Genomic DNA, 19,385 nt, shown 5'->3' on the forward strand with positions numbered 1-19,385 from the left:
CTCTCTTTCTATCTTCCTCTACACAAAGAAAGGATTCAGAGATTGAGAAATGATCTGTGATGTGCAGTGGGGCATCAAATCGACAGCTTAGTCATTTTCAAACGTGCTTCTTTGACTGGGGCGTCACTATTGAGAATTTTGTATGTTAAAAAGAAAAGTTAAAAAACAAACACCAACTGGGCATCAGTAAGTTTGTTTGAAATGGATTCTTCAAAGTCCTTGTCAGGGATACAAAAGGGAAATTTTGGAATAAAGAATAGTTTCGGAATTTATTATAGACCATAAGACAGAAAGAAATATTTGGGACAAACATTCTATTTTAAGTACAGAGGAACTCGTGATGGGGATTTTATGGTGTGAATTGTCATGAAAATCTCCCCTCAACACATTCAAAACAAGTTAAATACCTCAGATAATGTCTCATGAAATGCCAAAAAACAGAACAGAAAATAATTTAGACTTCTCTCAGTTTGTAAAAACATACTTAAGATGGAAGCCTATGGGGAAACTGTCTGTTGTGAAAGTATAGCCATGAGACTAACCAGTCTTTTTTTTTTTTTTTTTTTAGAAATTAATACTTTTATTTAGCATTAATACATTCAATTTATAAAAATGACAGTAAAAACATTTACTCTACATTGTTACAAAATATTTTTATGTCAAACATATGGTGGTATTTTGAGCTTTCTAGCAAAGAATGAAAGAATCTCTCTCAGAAATAAAGGTACAAAAGTTGTCATGGGGCGGTACCTTTACAAAAGGTACACCTTATTGGTACTTTAAATGTACATATTAGTACCTAAAGTGTATATATTAGTACCTAAAAGGTACAAAAGTGTAAAAGGTACTGCCAAAGTGCCAGATTTTGCACCTTTTTTCTGAGAGTGTTGTGAAAAAAAAGTATGATAGTTTCCACAAAAATATTAAGCAGCACAACCATTTTCAACCATTTTGATAATAAGAAATGTTTTTGACAGCAAATCAGCCCTCAAACCTCAAACCTTTGAGTATAGTATATGTGTTAACAGACTAATGTAAATTATTACTAATCTTGTCTGTGCAAAATTATACTGAATATTTCAATTTCTGTTATTACTATGTTGCTAAAAATGTCCAAGCAGTAAAGCCTGTAACATTCATATAATATAAACACCAGAGAGGGTCTGTTTACCTAGAGAAAAACACATCCACAAATTACAGCAATGCAAAACCAGAAGCTCATCCACCTAGAAAAGTAGTTCCACCACTTAAAGGATGATTGAAGCCCCTTTAGAGCTTAATATAAGCACTTGAACAAAAATGCAAGCTTCACATTTTTGCTTGTAAACCCCCTAAATGTCCATTTCTAGTACGTTCCTGTTAATTTTTTCAAACAGAGACATGAGTCAAAGTTCTCTGGTAATCAATAGCAAGCCATATATAGAGCTTAACTTGTTTTGAACCCAGAAAATTCCTTGAGTCAATTGTCTGGCTATGCGTGAGTTCTTTCATCCTCGCCGCTGTGAAGGTGTGTTTGAGGGTTATGAGCTCTCAAAAGTGACGATAAACAATATGAGTCACAGAGAACATAAACGCTTTTTATATTGCTATTTAAATAAATGCTTTTTATGTTTAATTGCTAACAAACGCTACAAAAAAAGAATGAGTATTGATTTTGTTGCAGTGTTATGGTCTCAGCCGAAATCCATTAAAGACATTTTCCTTACTTAAACCATAAAGTGCGGCCACCGTGTGGCGGATTGAATTGGCATCCTGATAATGGGCCATTGTTTCCCCTTCAAGCTCTCTGCACTTATGCTCTATATGATGTCGGCGCAAGCTGTGTCTTTCACTGTCCTGGATGGAAAGTTGATTCACTGGTCTTTTTATATCCCAGCAGCACCTGGAGCCCTGGAAGCTCTATGCCACCGTGGGAGTCCTGCTGGTTATCGACATCCTGTCCCTTATGATTTGGCAGATCGTGGATCCCCTGCACATCACAGTGGAGGTATGGCAGCACTCAGTTTTTGTGTTTTTTTGAACAAGGTACAGTTGGATTTATTATGTTTGGCCTCAAGGTGCATATAAGAAAATGTTGAATGAGCTGCTGTTCTGTTTCTCTTTCTGTCTGAGCAGAAGTTCACTAAAGAAGCACCTAAAGGGGATGTGGATGAGCTGATCGAGCCTCTGCTGCAGCACTGCAGTTCAGAGAAGATGAACACATGGCTTGGTAAGAACCTCTCTGGGTTTGACACTGTATTTGTTCACATTGCATCCAGTTCTGATTTGTTTTTTTGTCAAATGTAAATGCTTACACTCTTAAAAATAAAGGTTCCATATTGGCATGATGTAGGGCTGGACGATTAATCGAAAAGAAATCAAAACCGAAATTCAGAACCTCTAACCAACGTATTTTTCCCATGTCGGTTATTTCGGTTTTTAACTCTATTAATACTTTCCCCTTAAAAACATACTACCGTGTGTGTACTCAGCGCTATACGGATGTGACCGTTGCACTCGCGTGTTTTGCAGCATCTCGCACGTGAGTGTATGTATACATATCTATGCGCTCATCAAAGTCCATTCTAAAACAGTGGACCAATCAGAAGACCCTGGACCCTGGCAAGCATTGCAAGCTTTTGGTTACAATAGCAGGTTGGCATGATAACTTTTGTATTTGATGGCACCTTGGCGGAGTACGCATTCTGCGGTGCGCTTTATTTTTTAAAACCATTCCTAAGTGCTCCGTCTTGCGGGTTTTGCAAAAAATGAAAGTTATTTTCTTTTCTTTTTTTTAGGAAACTTGCTTTTTACAATTAAACTGAAATGTGACTTTTTTCATAAGACGTCTTCATTTCAAGCAATCTTTTATGATGGTTCCATGAAGAACCTTTGACATCAATGGAACCTTTCTATTCTACAAAAGGATCTTTATAATGGAAAAAGGTTCTTTAGGTTTTTAGAATGTTCTTTACACTAAGAAAACAAGGTAATTAAGTTGGCTTGAAAAAGCCAACTTACTGATATTCTACTTAAGCAGCTTCTTTTTATAACTCTTCTTAGACTACATTTCTGTACCCTACTCCTCCTAGAGCTTTCAAGCTAGAACCACCAAACTCAGCCCAGATCTTCAGACTGATCTGACTCGGGTTGCTATATCTTTTCAGACTGATCCGACTTATGGTTTTCATAAAACTGATCATTAAATCATAAAAATCCCATAGACTTACATTGATGGAATGTTCAGATGAGCCAACACTATTCAAACTCCAACAATCTATCTATCCTAGCGACATGCTAATCATGATAGAAAAATTACTAACAAATTAGACTACATTTCTGTACCCTACTCCTCCTAGAGCTTTCAAGCTAGAACCACCAAACTCAGCCCATCTCTTCATACTGTTCTGACTCAGGTTGCTATATCTTTTCAGATTGATCAGACTTACGGTTTCCCTAAAACTGAAGATTAAAAATCATAAAAATCCCATAGACTTACATTGACGGAATGTTCAAATGAGACAAGACTGCTCAAACTCCAACTGTCAAAAATTTAAATCTAAACACACTGAAGCCAATTAGGCTAAATCAAACTTCCCTTCTATATACTATTTCTAATCCATTCAAACTGGAATGTTCAAATGAGCCAAGACTATTCAACTTCCAGCTGTCAAAAATTTAAATCTAAACACACTGAAGCCCATTAGACTCAATCAAACTTCCCTTCTGTGTACTATTTCTAATCAATTCAAACTCATTTAAGTTTCCACTCTATCAAATATTTCTAATTTATCTATCTATCTAGCTGGTTGGCTGCTTCCAGGCTGGTTTTAAAGTCCAACCAAGTGTAAACCAGCTACTTTCAGCTTAAACCAGCTAAGACTAGACAACTAGCACTAGGCTGGTTTTAGCTGGTGTTTGACTGGTTCAGCTGGTTTTTGCTGTTTTTAGCTGTTTTTAACTGGTTTTTAGCTGGCTTTTTGCTAAATCAGCTGGTTTTAGCTGGTTTTAAGTGGTCTCTAGCTGTTTTTTAATTGAATCAGCTGGTTTTACCTGGTTTTTAGCTGGATTTTTTTCGTTTACAATGCAGTGGCGAGCAGTGACTTTTCTAACCGGGTATGCGACAGGTGTCGATTTATAAGTATGCACATTTCCTACCTTTTGTGTAAATAAAATTAATCTCCAATCCTTCTACCGTTTCAGGTTTATCCATTGTTATTCGAATGCTAGAAAAATATAGCTGGTTTTCCAAGTAAAAACCGCCAAATAACATTAGTTACATTATGATACGTAATATTCAGAGGGTGGGGAGATGGGGGATTCCCCTGGTCTATATGTCTCTGCATCTGCTGAATGATTTTTTATTCCCAGTGAATAGGAGTTAAAACTCCTCCACATTTTTTGGGTGCATTTCCCAAAAGCATCGTTAGCCAACTATGGTCGCAAGTTCCGTCGTTACCAACATAGTTCAATGATTCTGTGTTTCCCGAAACCATAGTTCAAAGGAACATTCGCAAACAGTGACGTAAACTTACGTGGTTGGAACTACAGCTCTCGACCTGTTGTTAGAAGCATAGTTTCTTGTTAGTAAGACATGTGGGCTTATATAAATTATGCTGTTGGGCACAATAAGCAAGCTAACATGCAGTACAATCTATATCTTCCGTTCTATGTAAATATAAATGCATTTTAATCTATGTATTTTTGCGCGTCCTCAATAAGCGCCATTTTAGAAGAGTGCGCATGTGCATAAATATCTAAGGGAACCCCGGAGTTTTTAATCTATTATTTTGCTCGCATATCTCCAACAAAATATTTGTAGGCCTACTGTACCATAATGTCTGCCTGCAGTTCAAAAGTTCTCAGAAATAATCACATTTGTTTTGCTTAACCTATTTATGTACAATTATTCTAAAAAGAATTTTAATGTCATAAAAAAAAGTCATCGGCCTGAGTAAATTGTACCATTATAGAATTGTGACTGCACAAGTAGTGTAGTAATTTAGGAGGTGAAAATACTGTGAAATTACATACATACAAATGGCAAGAAATTTGAAAGCATAACAACTGAACGTCTATGAAACTTCAGTCAATAATATTTTTTTTAAACAATGGCACTTAAATTTGAAGTAAAATAGGCTATTATTGCAACCATATAGCCTATGAATGAATGAAAATGCATATTTTTCAATAAAAGAAAACTTAGAGAGTAGGGATGCACCAGTATCGGTATCGGTCCCGATACTGCGCTCCTGTACTCGTACTCGTACTCGTACTCGTACTTGTAAAAATGCCCGATACCACACAGCTTGTGAACAGAGCTGTGTCCAGAAAAAGAAACACCGACAACAGAACAACAGAGAGTAGAATGGAGTTATTAGAGATTAAGGATGTCTATGAAGTACATATAAGCATTGTTGGGGAAAGTTACTTTTAAAAGTAATGCATTACAATATTGCGTTACTCCCTAAAAAAGTAACTAATTACGTTACTTAGTTACTTTTTATGGAAAGTAATGTGTTACATTACTTTTGCGTTACTTTTTAAATATAAGCAGGGCTTGATTGTTTTTAATATAAAAAGTTCAATTTATAGCAAATATAAAAGCCCTTTCACACCAAAAAGTCCCCAACACTGCATATAAGTAATTAATATAATGTTAAACATTCAATATTCACGCCTGTTTAGCGGATGTGTGCGAGCTGATAAGCAGAGCGCGCTGAGTGGATTGAGCGAGCGGCGGCACAGATGCGTGAGCTTGTCGAGTGAATATCTCACAGACATCACTGGAAAGTTTGTAAGTCGGTCGGATATGTCAAAAGCAAGCAAGTAAAACAATGCACAAGTTACTTAAGTTATTTGACGTAAGGAGAGGGAGAGCGAAAGAATCAGAGAGTGCACACTCCTGTTGCATGATCTTGATTGTTGTTCACTCCATAAGCTCATGCATTTGGATTAAAACTAAATCGTAAATATGAAACAAACAAAAAGCAAAAGTGAATTATACGAGGGTCCGCGTACAGTGCGCGTGAAGCAAATTACATCACCAAAATAGCACGCGCGTACTCGTATAATGTATAACGAGTGGTTCCCTGCATTATTTTAGGAAAACGTCTCGTGATTACAGTATTGAGCTGCTGCAGTGGAGCAGCTAATGCGCCATTAAAATGAACAGTGAAAGTAACAAAAGCTTATACAATACATTTTAACAGGTATAATTAAGTGTGGAAATAATCAAAGGAAATATATGTTTGCTAAATTAAGCCAACTAACATGATTCATATTATTATTTTTTTATGTATTTTTTTGTCACTGTACCCAATATTTAAAAAAAATTACAAATGCTGTGAAAATACAGGTATCTGTATCGGCGATTACCAAAAATAAAAGTATCGGACTCGTTCTGAAAAAAGTGGTATCGGTGCATCCCTATTAGAGAGTATGGGCTGCTTCTGGTGCTTGGATTTTTGCTTCAATAAAAATGTGACCCTGGACCACAAAACCAGTCATAAGTAGCACTGGTATATTTGTAGCAATAGACAAAAATTAATTGTATGGGTCAAAATTATAGATTTATCTTTTATGCCAAAAATCATTAGGATATTAAGTAAAAATCATGTTCCATGAAGTTATTTAGTACATTTCCTACCGTAAATATATCAAAACTTCATTTTTGATTAGTAATATGCATTGCTAAGAACTTCATTTTGACAACTTTAAAGGCGATTTTCTCAGTATTTTTATTTTTTTGCACCCTCAGATTCCAGATTTTCAAATAGTTGTAACTCGGCCAAATATTGTCCTATCCTAACAGCTTATTTATTCAGCTTTCAGATGATGTATAACTCTCAATTTCAAAAAGTTTGACCCTTATGACTGGTTTTGTGGTCCAGGGTCACAAATGAGGTCCGAGTTTAAGAATGCGCTAGAAGTTAAATTCTTTAAATGTATTTTCCCCCTCTATTTAACAGCATTAACCTACAGTAGTGAAAGACGTCTCCCCTCAGGTAGATTAAATGTTTTCCTGCCTTGCTAAATGTTGGGCTCATGATCAATAAGTTGCATTCGCCCAAACTGATTTGCCAAAATCAAATCGCGGACGTAAGCGAGTCCCGCTCGCTGTGAAGCGAGAGCCGGCAGAGGATTCCGCTTGGTCTTAAAGCCTTCATCAAACGGCTACGTTCACAAATAAAACAGTAATTTGCGCAAAAATAATGATTAATTATCAATTGAGAATTTGTTATTCATATGGTCTGGTGGTCATATGGCGTATGCCTGTGAATACGGGACAAACTGTGTTATAGCTTTCATATGGGACGCTTCTTTGATGCCTTAAATACGGGCATCCATATTTCAACCCCATAGCAGTGGCATGACAGTACCGGCCCACACGGCCATAAAACAGACCGGCCCACCAGGAATTCTCCCGGTGCTCCCGATTAGCCAATCCGAGCCTGCCCCAGACCCTCTCATCTCCCATTAACAGACCATCTGTAGCAAGAGCTTACTACGATTGGTGAGAGCCGGGGCTTAAAAACAAAAACAAAAAAATAATAATCGTCAGGCACGCGTGATCCCTTTCCTCTGCATACGCATTCTCAGTGGCCAGATCTGTAAGTGTCTGAAAACAGTAGTCACTTTGCACTTGAGTATTAGTTACAGGTATATTTTTTTATGCTAAAGTGATTTTTTTTTCACAAGGTTAGAGTTAGTCTACTGTGTCATGGATGACCTAATGCTCAGAACTGACCCACAAGATGGGAATTACAGTGTGCAGCTTGTGGTTAGCGTTATTTTTTGACCATGTTTGCGTCATTACCTGATTTGCATAATTACTATATTAATTCAGATACTAAAACAACACAGACGGTGCATGCAAATAAACGAGACTAATAGCTCTTGTTCGTCATGATCTTGTCATGGTGTTGGACACACAAAAAATAGTTGCTGTCTGAACAAAGCCTATAAGCCTGTGAGTGAAAGTGATTTAATGAAGGAACCCCAGTGGTTTCGACCTTCAGCCTCTCTTCTCAGGTGTTTCCTACTTGTAAGTGTTTAACTAATTAAACAAATTAATTGCTACCTTTATGAGACAAATTGGACCGGCCTTGCTCTTCCAGTTACGGTCAGTAAAATGAGCCTTCAGTGTATTCTTCAGGCAAAGTCCTTGAGAAACGAGCACAACTGCCTGTAAACAGACCTGTCATACAAATACGTTCTGTCATAGCAGTTTCTCTGCATAAACCATTTAGGGCATTTGGTCCAAGGACGCATGGACGGTAGTGTACTTTCACGACATCTGGATGAGAAAATAATTGATCGCACAGAACTAAAACAAACCAAATATAGCAGAGTTCTCAGTGAGATCATAAAGGTGTGGATGTGAGGGATGAATGGTTAGATGCAGGCAAAAGTCATGGGAGCAGGCAGCACCTGCGACTGACTGATTACCCTGTCAGTGTGATAATGTCCACCTATCATGTTTGCATCGGCCTGAATACATCAAACTGGTGGAAATGGATGGACTAATTACATAGTAAATAGCTCACCCACTCAGGTAGCACCATTTTTGGTCACATCCAAAGCCAAATGAGCTTGAAATTACTTGAAATGATCATCTGAGAGTGAGCTGGTTTTTAGCAAACACTCAGTTAAATTAAATCTGCACCCCCCGTCTGCGACCTTCATTACACCAGCGGTGTTTACTGAGGATTTAATGGTCAGACAAGAAGGTGATGATAAATAATAGACAAGCAACAGTCACAGTAGTAACAAATGAAAGCTCAATGAAATATGCTTGGTATTGTTGTATACTGTTTTTGAAGCACTGTAAAAAAAAAAAAACGTAATTTTTTTAAAACCCATAAACTTGATGAGACTTTGATTTGGCTTGATTACATAAATATCACAGTAATTTACACTATCATTCAAAAGTTTGAGATTGTGAAAGATGTTCTCCAAGGCTGCATTTATTTGATAAAAAAATACAGTAAAAGGAGTAATAATGTGAAATATTATTACAATTTAAAATAACAGTTTTCTATTGTAATATATTTTAAAATATAATTTATTCCTCTGATGCAAAGCTGAATTTTCAGCATCATTACTCCAGTCTTCAGTGTCACATGATCCTTCAGAAATCATTCTAATATGCTGATCTGCTGCTCAAGAAACATTTCTGATTAATATCAATATTAATAATGTAAACACCAGGGAATTTTTGATGAATAGAAAGTTCAAAAATACAGCCTTTATATGAATTGTTTTTGATCAATTTGAAGAAAAAAGTATTTATTTAAAAAAAAAAAAATTCTCACTGACCCCAAACTTCTGAACAGTAGTGTAAATAATCAAAATATCATATTATATTGGTATATTAAAGGGATAGTTCAACCAAAAATGAAAATTCTGTCATTAATTACTCACCCTCATGTCGTTCCAAACCTGTAAGACCTTCGTTCATCTTCAAAACACAAATTAAGATATTTTTGATGAAATCTGAGAGCTTTCTGACCCCCCCATAGACAGCAACACAACTACCACGTTCAAGGCCCAGAAAGGTACAGTAGTAAGGATATCGTTAAAATAGGCCATGTGACATCAGTGATTCAACCGTAATTTTATGAAGCTACGAGAATACATTTTGTGTGCAAAAGAAAACAAACATAATGATTTTATGCAATAATTTCTTCTCTTCCGTGTTCCGTGTCCTCGACAAGAGTACCATGACGCATGCGTGCACAACGCGTCAGCAGCATCACATGCATGCGTTGTGGTACTCTTGTGAACGCGTAAAACTTCATAAAATTATGGTTGAAGTTAATACATTAATAATGTCCTTACTACCTTTCTGGGCCTTGAACGTGGTGGTAGTTGTGTTGCTGTCTATGGAGGGTCAGAAAGCTCTCAGATTTCATCAAAAATATCCTAATTTGTGTTCCGAAGATGAACGAAGGTCTTACAGGTTTGGAACGACATGAGGGAGAGTAATTAATGACAGAATTTTCATTTTTGGGTGAACTAACCCTTTAATATAATCTAAATAAACTATATTGTTCTATTTGTTTGAATGGCCCAACGCAGCAACATTGGCTCCATCAATAGTGAGTGTTGAAGTGATTTGTGAAGGAACAATGATAAGGACGATAAGGATGTTTTAAAAACCTGTTCATTATTTTTGTCTCTGTTTTGTCTTTTAGGTGTCGTTTATGGCTATAAGGGTTTGCTGCTCCTTCTGGGTATTTTTCTGGCTTATGAAACCAAATCTGTGTCCACTGAAAAAATAAACGATCATCGAGCTGTTGGGATGGCCATCTACAACGTCTCTGTGAGTCTGTTCGTCTTTTTATACTTATCCCTCTGGACATTTTAAGAGCGCCTTGGGTGACATTTGAAATGTCAGTCGTCTCCCAAATATTGTCCAATTAAAAGGTAGAACTGTTCAGCTGACGTGACTGAAATAGCACCGCGGTGGGTTTTTTCCTTTCGTTGCTCAAGCTTAGTTGGGAGTTGGCGTGTGAATTGGACGCAGTGTCCGTTTGGAGCTGTTGTGTGTCACAACACACTCATAAGCAGGAAGAACATGCCTGGATCTCTTCAGTGTGTGGCTCTGCAAGATTTGATGGAAGTGAAGTGTCTGAGCCTGCCATCTCGAATGCTGTCCAGGGACGCAGAGCTTTCCAGAGGACAGGGAAAGGTGGGGGGGGGAGAGTTTCCCCTCATCACCAGGAATAAGCGTGCACGTCAGTTTGACGGGACTGGAGCTCTAAAGTAGTTAGAAAACTCAAGTAAAGTGGTCCCTCAGTAATGTTGAAAGTTGTTTGTTTTTGCACATCATCTCGTCTGTTCCACTTTAGCATTTCAGTGCCGCCCCACGGCTCACGAGTCAGGAAAGCAGCGCGTACCACGCTGATAACGCACTCAATGTGAAGGCTAAATACACGGGAATCTACTTTCATTTGCCATAAAGACTTCTGGTCTGTTTTCTATGGCGAAGGTCGATTGGAAATAAAGCACCAAGCTTTTGTCCATCAGCTTTTTCATTGTAAGCTTTTAATTTGAAGCAGTGTGTCTCTCTTCATCTCGGCTTCCGAGGATTATCCATTATACACTGAACCCAATTTAAGCTCAAATTGAGGGAGAGACTTTAGATCAGCAAGGGGCCGAATTTTGCATTTTAATCTTCTCTCTCACTCTCTTTTTTTCTAAGTCACTGGCCGACCCTTAGCAAATGCCCATTCTGCTAAAGAAATGATTTCAGATGCCATCTGCCATGCCATTACGAACTCCATCACTTTTTAGAATTTCAGCTGCTTGGAGGACAATAATAAAGACAATAATAATAAGGACACTTTAAGATGCCGCCGACGCTGATGGCTGCCTCCGTGGCGTGCTCCGCAGTTGTTTTTATGTTTTTGTTAGTTTGTCCTGTCTTTAGTTATATCCCTGCAATCAGTTTCACCAGAGACGAATTGCTGGACATTCGGAAGTACACACCACCCGATATTTCACCGGTTTTCGACTATTCTGATGTTTTGCTGGACATTGTTGTCGGGGGAGCTGCGGCGCTGATCAAACGCTTCAGGACGCACACTGCCGGCGCGCTCGTCAAGCTCAGACAGCGCAGATTCAGGACGCCGTTGCCAAGCATCCATCTGGCAAATCTCCGCTCTCTACCCAACAAAACGGACGAACTCCTTCTGCTCTCCCGGACAAATAAGGATTTTTCAAACTCTGCTGCTCTGTGTTTCACGGAAACCTGGCTGAAAGACGCCATTCCGGACAACGCGTTGAGTCTGCCGGGCTTTCGGCTGTTCAGAGCAGATTGCGACGCAGCATCAACGGGGAAATCGCGCGGCGGCGGGACATGCTTTTACATCAATGAGAGATGGTGTACAGCACTGCAGTTCACAGCAAACTGATACGATTTATTAAATTCATATTCTGTGGACTAGTTTGACACCCGAATCAAGAAACAGAATGCATGGAGGTTTTTGAAATGTTGTTTATTTGGAAGAGACCCATGTACAACATTAAACATAAATGTTTTAATTTGATGTTTAATTTGATTGGCAGGTCACCATTAATAACCTCCTCTCAGTAAAATAACATAGAACAATTTCTGCATGATGCATACAATATATCGTACATACAGTAAGTCATAAATACTTTATATGCTCATAATAAACATGTGAGTTTAAAGGGGTCATATGATGCTTTTTTAAAGATCATTATTTCGTGTATTTGGTGTAACAGAATATGTTGACATGCTTTAATGTTCAAAAATCTCGCGCTCTCTTGCTTGCTCGTGCTCCCTCTCTCTCTCTCTCGCTCTCTCGCGCGCTCTTTCTCTCTCTCTCTCTCTCTCACGCTTTCTCTCGCGCTCTCTCTCTCTCTCTCTCTCTCTCACTCACACACACACACACACACACACACACCATACGCAAAACTCTGCATTTGAACAGTCAATAGCAAATACTTAAACTAATAACAAAACATACTTACAGTCGCTGATTCAGAAGCGCCAGATTGTCATAGCAAAGTCAGAATTACCTCCTCTCCTAGGTTCACGAAACGGTCGTCCATAAAATGCATTGCTGTTCTGTTGTAAGTGATCTTAAAGAGTCCTAAATGCATCTACTTTCGGAAGGCCAAATAAAGTGCTTTTGCTTTCGCCTAGAAACACACAGCGTCTCCCTGACATGGCTGCTTCAACACTAACTGCTGTTCCTGAAACCACGCCTTCTTTCTTTGCGTGCACATTTGGGCAGCATTATGCTAATATTTCCACATAGTGAGGTAGATATGTGGGGGCGTGTTAGAACGAGCCGTTTTAGGGGTGCGTGGCAGAGTCTTAACTTTGATAAAGAATATCTCTTTGGATTTGAGACTTTAGTCTTTGCAACTTCAGGGATCTTATCAATGCACAATCAGCTTGTAACACTCCAAAGAGAAAGGAAAACTTGAAATCGCATCATATGACCCCTTTAAAAGAATAGTGCACCCAACAATAAACTAGAGGAAATAAACAGTGAATAACAACTTCAATTTAGTTTTTTTTCCTCACTCAAAGCTAGAATGTTAACTTTTATTAGGATAATTCACCCAAAAATGAAAATTTTGTCATCATTTACTCCTCAAGTTGTTCCAAACACAAAAGAACCAAACAGTTTCTGGTCACCATAGTATTTATTTGTTCCATTTATTTGAAACAACTTTTCATTTTCAGTTTTGGCTGAACTATCTCTTTAACTGCTAATATATATTCATTATCTTAAATTTCTTCTTTCGTGTTCCACAGAAGAACTGACAGTCATATGGGTTTGAGCATGACTAAATAATGACATACTGTAAATCCCGTCATCATTTACTCACCCTCGTGTTGTTTCAAAGCCATATATGACTGTCATTCTTCTTTGGAAGATGAAAGAAAATATTTTAAAGATCGGCTTGCTGCTCTTTTGCATTCAGGCTTCACTTACTGTTTGCATTATTTAGCATTGCCATGCATTTTAAGCTAAAAGCGTGCAGGTTTCCATACATCATTACTGCTGTGTCATGGTGTGATTCAAATGGGCTCTGTGAAAGCCGTAGGCTACTCCTGTGAGTCCAGCTGTAAACCGCTTTGATTCAGAGAGACTGCTTTGCACTTTTTGCCCTGTCCAAATAACTAATGACCCTGCAAAAAAAGATCACCTCTGTTGATGCCAGACAACATTTTCTTTTTGTTAGCCTGGATAAGATAAATGACTGACTGATGATCAATATTTATTGATTCATGCCTCTGTCTCTCCTGGCTTCTGTTCTCCTCTCCTCTGCCTTCAGAAGACATTTTTTGTTATATGAACATATTATAAACGATCTTTTAAATATATTATCATGCCTTCATCATTTATTTTTGCTACTTTTCAATAGCCATTTGTGCATATACTTTATTACTAAATGTTGAATGAATAGCCATTTATGCATATACTAAATTAATTGCTAAATGTTGTCCCATACCCAGACTTGCAATCATAAATTATTAAAATCTGTTATAAAAAACTGAAATAATTAGAAACCATTTTAATATTTATTGTGTAAACATTTATAAGGAAAAGTCAAAGTAAATATCATTTGAGAAATTTGTATTTAGCATAATTCCCAATCACAATATCTATAAAATTAAGCGAAAAGTGTGAAAATATTAATTGTTTGTATTTAGTAGATATAAAATGCTAGCTATGTAATTGGTAATTTTATTCCAAAAATGTTTAAAATCGAATTTATAATGCAATACATGTATTGCATGATTTATGCGATTCATAATTTAAGAATTTAGAACATTGGTTCAGAAACATTATTTAGAAGAAATGACAGAACCCTCTTTTGATATTTGTTATTTTAGTATTATTTATATAATATTATAGTATTTATTATTATTTGATTAGAGTAGCTTTCTCTGTCTCTATGCATATATATACATACATACATACATGCATATATATATATATATATATATATATATATTCATGTTATGTGTTTTGTAATGTTTTTTATTCGTTTTTGGGTTTTTTAATTATTTACTTTGCTTTAATTCATTTTTATTTCAGTTTTAATTTTAGTCATTTTAGTACTTCAAATTAAGGCAACATTTCTCATTTTTGTTTGTTGAAGTTTTTCATCTAACATTTTATTATTTATTTTTTAATTTGATTTAATTTTACTTAATTTAATTTCATTTCATTTTATTATTTCAATTATTGGAAACAATATTTTTTATAGTTTTACTTAACAGTAACAACACTGTTGGACATTGTCAGTAGACAAATTGAAGAAATGAGGGGTGAAAAGTGTTATGTAAACATCCATAGTTGAAGACACTTGTATATGTGCTTCTTTGTCTCTCTTTCAGGTGTTGTGTATGATAACGGCTCCCGTCACCATGATTCTGTCGTCTAAGCAGGACGCCTCGTTCGCCTTCGCCTCGCTGGCCATCATCTTCTCCGTCTACATCACTCTGGTTGTCCTCTTTGTCCCTAAGGTACAACAGAAGATCATTTTCTGAAAACAAGAAGGAGCACTAATGTAAATATTGCATTACAGTGATGAATATTAATGATGGATAACTAGAGCAGGGGAAGGAGTGATCAAAGAGGCGTGTAAATGTGTGACATACGCATCTCTCTCAGCGGTCTGCTCGTGAAATCTTAAGTGACGATGTTATGGAGATGTGGTGTAATCAGTGTCAGCAGAGGAGACAGGTGTTATTACACATCTCAGGAGAATATGAAAGAGATGAAAGTAAAGACATAAAGTACTTTTGCACAACAGCCGATAAGAGCTGCTATGTGTACAGAGAAATACGACATGTTGTGTCTACACCCAGACCAGTGTTATTTTAGAATTATTTGTATACTATTACAGTTTTTATTAATATTTTGAATTAGCTTTTATTTTTATATTTTCAGTTATCATTTTAAATTTTGTTATTTTTTATATATTATTTTATATATTACATATTATTCCAGTTAGTAACATTAGTTCTTCAACTTATTTCAATTAGTTGCCAAAAGAACATTTCCATTTTTCATTTAATTCAAGTTTTTCGTCTAATATTTATATTTTGTTTCGGCTTTATTTCAGTTAACAAAATAGTTTTAGTTAATAATAACCCTGCTCCAGACCTTTTTTTGCTGTATGCATAGTATGTTTTCTTTAAGTTGCATCCTGATCACCTGTTTCATTTGAGAAAATGTGTGGAACAATGTATCCCACAATGCATTTTACCCATCCATTTTCAGTCTGAAGAATGAATTGAGCAATCCAAGCAATATCAGTCAACATTGTGAACCTGATCTCTTTGAATTACTCTTTAATTGGACTGCTAAGAGGCTCTCATATGCAAAATTAAATTACAATTTTAAATAACAGTTTTCATTTCTAAGATAATAACACTATGACTCAATAAGTATAGTCTAATTTTATTTGAACTCATAATTGCTGACTGTTTGATTTGTTATTTTTTATTATTTCTATTGTTGCCTGTTGCTTACCTTTTGCTTGTATTGACTGTATATATTCTGGTATATTCTGTCAACATGAGCCTCGTGTGGTGTGTTTGTGTGTTTGGTGCAGATGCGGAGGCTTATCACTCGTGGTGAGTGGCAGTCGGACCAGCAGGAGACCATGAAGACCGGCTCATCCACAAACAACAACGATGAAGAGAAATCCCGCCAGCTGGAGAGAGATACCAGCCCGACGGCAAGATCAACCGCAACAGCTGCCACCCCGGCCGACTGCAGCTCCTCTACAAGTGAGCCTGGAGGAACTGGGAGGAAATGCAAGCGGGGACACGGCAAACTGAAAGGGGGGAGAAAAACAAGCTACCTTGATTCGCGGCCCACAATTTTCCCTATCTCCGCCCAGCAGACGGCCTTGTTTGTTTCTTTTGTTTCTGACACTTGCTGTGATTCATGGGAGGTTATAAACAGGAGGCTTGAGAATCTGGTTTTGATTGCATCATTCGATGCGTCACCGTATTTGAAAACCACACATGCTTTGAACCATTTCAATGTTCAAATGAGTAACCCTCAGCTGATTTTGACTCGGAAAATTGTGGACGAATGATGACATGCTAAAAACGTCCTTACAAAAACATAATTATTCCCTTAAAATACTAATATTTTGGAATCTATGAATATTGTAATACCACAATTTTTCAATACGTTTTGCTTTTTTTGTTCATATTTCCTACAGTTCAATCAGGTTGTCTGAATATAAGCCATGACACACCAAGCCGACATCGGCCAACGTCAAGCCATCGTAGAGCATCAATCAGGCTAGTTTTTGTGGTGTGTTCAGCACCGCTGGCACTATTCAGATCTATTGGGGGCTTTTTGGCCTATTAAGCATGTTGGATCGACATTCATTGAGAGAGAACTCTGATTTTACAGGCTGTTCGGTTTAACAAACAAGTGCATGAGAATAAAAGCAAAAGTCATGAATGCAAGCACAGAAGTCAAGACGGCACAGACCAAAGGCTGTTCTAATTTTTTTTCATCTGACCTGAACATCCAATAACCAAATATTTTCGAATTTTTCATCTGGAAAAAAAAACATTATTCATATTTAAAATGGCTTTGTTTACGGTTTGTATATATGCAGTCTTAGTTCTGGTTTCCCTTTCTGAATGACAAATACAGACTATTGATACATGTAGTTGTTTTCTCTCATGTAGGCACAGAATGTACCTGCTAGCTGGCTATTGGCTGTAGCCGTCGCAGTATGTTCAAGCGCAAGTTTTAGGCCAGACGCGTGAAGCGAGGCAACAACAGTCAGCTTTCGTTGCTGCTAGGTTGGTTTGGTGTGTCAAGGCCTTAAAGGGATAGTTCATCCAAAAATGAAAATTCATTCATTTATGTCATTAATTACTCACCTTCTTGTCATTCAAAACCTGTAAGACCGTCGTTAGTCCATGTCACATGGACTATTTTAATAATGTCCTTACTACCTTTCTTGGCCTTGAACGTGGTAGTTGCGTTGCTGTCTATGCAGGGTCAGAAAGCTCTCAGATTTCCTAAAAAATATCTTAATTTGTGTTCCGAAGACGAACAAAGGTCTTATGGGTTCGGAACAACATGAGAGTGAGTAATTAATGACAGAATTTTCATTTTTAGGTGAACTGTCCCTTTAAATTTGAACTCTGAATCTGCATTAGAGAGACTGACCGATTCACACACACATTTGGTGCAGTGTCAATCGCGATCACATTTCGATATCATGACATTGAATTGCAATATATGTATTGCGATATGTATCATATAGTGAAGATGTTGCCGTTGTCATTTTAGTCTGCCAAGTGCTTAATATGCAATCGCGAGTCAGTGTGGTAACGACATGGAACATTTTTTACATTTACATTTATTCATTTGGCAGATGCTTTTATCCAGTGCATTTTACAGTACCTCTAAAGTTTACATTTTATCAGTATGTGTTCCCTGGGAGTCGAACCCTTGATCTTAGTGTTGCTGGCATCATACATGAACTGCGTTTGACTTCTGACTACTTCATATCCTGTTGTTAATCTACCAATTTTCCAATTTCAACATGACCTCATAAACATACTTTTACAGCTGACAGTATTACGAAATGTCTTGTGACCAAGAACAACAGATTTATAATGTCCTGTTTTTTTTAGCCCATTACCTCATTTTGAACTCACTTTTTAGGGATTCCTATTTTGCATCACATACATGATACCTCAAATCGTGTAGTTTGTTGAAGAGAGGTGTGCTATTGCTTTTCTAAGTGATCAGACTCATGATTTTAACCAGGCAGGTGTCCCATAAATTTACACTGAAGGAAAGACATTTTTGTAAGAAACCCACCAGAATACCTTAGCAACCTCATAGCAACACCCTGCCAATTTAAGGTGATTTTTGCATGGACAAAAATCACTCATAATTCCTTTATTAAACAAAATGTCTAGCTTCACAATAAGCTGCAATGATGTAATGAAATGATGTTGGTTTGCTTATAACCAGCTTTTCTCCCAGAGCATGGTGGGATAATATATTAACAGTCACAAGCTGTTGAAGGCGTTTGAAGTCTTTGTACAGAGGAGACGTAATTTCATCACAGATTTGGTGGTTTTGTTTTTATTAGATCCCCCTTGTAGCTGAAAGCTGCAGATTGAATCTCCCAGCATTGTAATGCAGTTTGCTTCTAAATGGCACCTGCCATATTATAGTCGTCACAGGATGCTGCTACTTTGCAATGCAGATAACATTAAAAGTGCATTGTGCAACCATCTTTATTGTGTGTTTGGTACACAGCAATGAAAAAGATTTTTGAAAAGAGGAATTAGTTCATAGTTTGAACGTGCAATACGGTACTTTACTTGGACACACACACTCATCAGCTGCTTTGTGTCACTCAAACCACGTTACATTCCTGATTTAATCAAAAACTGTAACACTACTGTACAGTACAGTACATGATTTCTAAACACAGTATAGAGGAACTGTAATTCTTGGTCACCTGATCATGAATAAAACGCCAGTTTCCTGTCTTCAATGGCAGCTTTTCTCCACAGCTGTGTGTCTGTTTGACCCTCGTATACTCTTGCTGTATCGGTGTGTGCAGCTTGGATTCATCAGCAGGCTCGTACAGCAAAATTTCCTCGGTTTCAGCTGGACTATAAATGGTTCGTCTCATCTGCTTCATTTCCTTCTTTGCGGTGGCAAAGACTCTCTCTCATTTGGAGGGACGGGATGTACAGAAAAAAATCCCTTACAGGGACTATGAGAGTCATTTGTCTATTCACAAGTGCTTGTGACAATAGCACATTGCTCATTATTTTTGAGAACTGTTAATACCTCAATATTTGGAATGTTGCTGCTGATTTTGTAAAACATATATAGGCT

At 37.2% G+C, this 19,385-nt stretch overlaps 1 pseudogene; it reads left to right on the plus strand.

The window, feature by feature from the left end:
* Positions 1-17,387, plus strand: part of LOC107694348 (gamma-aminobutyric acid type B receptor subunit 1-like) — a 128,133-nt pseudogene extending 110,746 nt beyond the window's left edge.
* Positions 17,388-19,385: the final 1,998 nt, after the last annotated feature.

Source organism: Sinocyclocheilus anshuiensis, unplaced genomic scaffold, assembly GCF_001515605.1.
Source record: "Sinocyclocheilus anshuiensis isolate Anshui unplaced genomic scaffold, SAMN03320099.WGS_v1.1 scaffold1240, whole genome shotgun sequence".
In the NCBI taxonomy this organism is placed as follows: domain Eukaryota; kingdom Metazoa; phylum Chordata; class Actinopteri; order Cypriniformes; family Cyprinidae; genus Sinocyclocheilus; species Sinocyclocheilus anshuiensis.